At 60.7% G+C, this 812-nt stretch overlaps 1 protein-coding gene across 1 annotated transcript in view; it reads right to left on the reverse strand.

Annotated features, from left to right (window-relative positions):
- The window catches only part of PAXIP1 (PAX interacting (with transcription-activation domain) protein 1), a 28,549-nt gene that overhangs the window by 27,384 nt on the left and 353 nt on the right, over positions 1-812 (reverse strand). The gene's annotated exons all lie outside the window — the stretch shown is intronic.

Genomic DNA, 812 nt, shown 5'->3' on the forward strand with positions numbered 1-812 from the left:
GTGAGATCGTTTCCTCGGTGGAACCGCCTTCCTCAGGAGGGGGTGGGCTCTCCTTCTTTGGAGGCTAGATGGCCATCTGACAGCAGCAATGCTGATTCTGCACACTTAGGCAGATTATGAGAAGGGAGGGCAAGGAAGGGTTGCCTCAGTGCTTAGTTCTTACAGGCCCAGGGAAATGCTAACTGCCACTTTGGGGGTCAGGGAGCCATGTTTCTTCAGGCCAATTTGGCTGGGAACCCTGGAGATTTTTTGTCCTCTTCTGGGCATGGGACAGGGGTCACTATGTGTGTGTGTGTGTGTGTGTGTGTGTGTGTGGGAGAGGAGGTCTTTGTGAATTTCCCACATTGTGCAGGGGGCTGGACTAGATGACCCTGGAGGTCCCTTCCAACTCTGTGATTCAGCTCGCAAAGCACGAGCAAGGCTGTTTAGGAAGTTTTGGAGGCCGTTCATTCATAGGTCTGAAGCGACTGGAGGGCACGTAATACACACGGGAACAGGCCCTGCGCCCTTCCCCGGGGTGTAAAACCAGGCTCTCGGGGAAGGCCAAGCCCGTCAGACGAGGGGGCGAGGCCTACTCGGGGCCTCTCCCAAGCACAACACGGCCCCAGCTCCCCAGCGGGGGTGGCGGGCCAGAGAAGGGCCCGTCCTCTTCCCCCTCCGCCTCACTGGGCTCCAGGGCCTGCGGCGCCTCAGGAAACCGCGCGGGGGGGGGGGGGGGGGGAGGGTTCTAAACCGTTAACGGTCGCCAGCCGCCCCCCCTGCTCTTCTCCCCCGCCCCCGATGCTTTAGAACGCGGCGTGCCCGAAGTCACC

This window comes from Gekko japonicus, unplaced genomic scaffold, assembly GCF_001447785.1.
Source record: "Gekko japonicus isolate JY-2015 unplaced genomic scaffold, Gekko_japonicus_V1.1 scaffold105, whole genome shotgun sequence".
NCBI classification, from domain to species: domain Eukaryota; kingdom Metazoa; phylum Chordata; class Lepidosauria; order Squamata; family Gekkonidae; genus Gekko; species Gekko japonicus.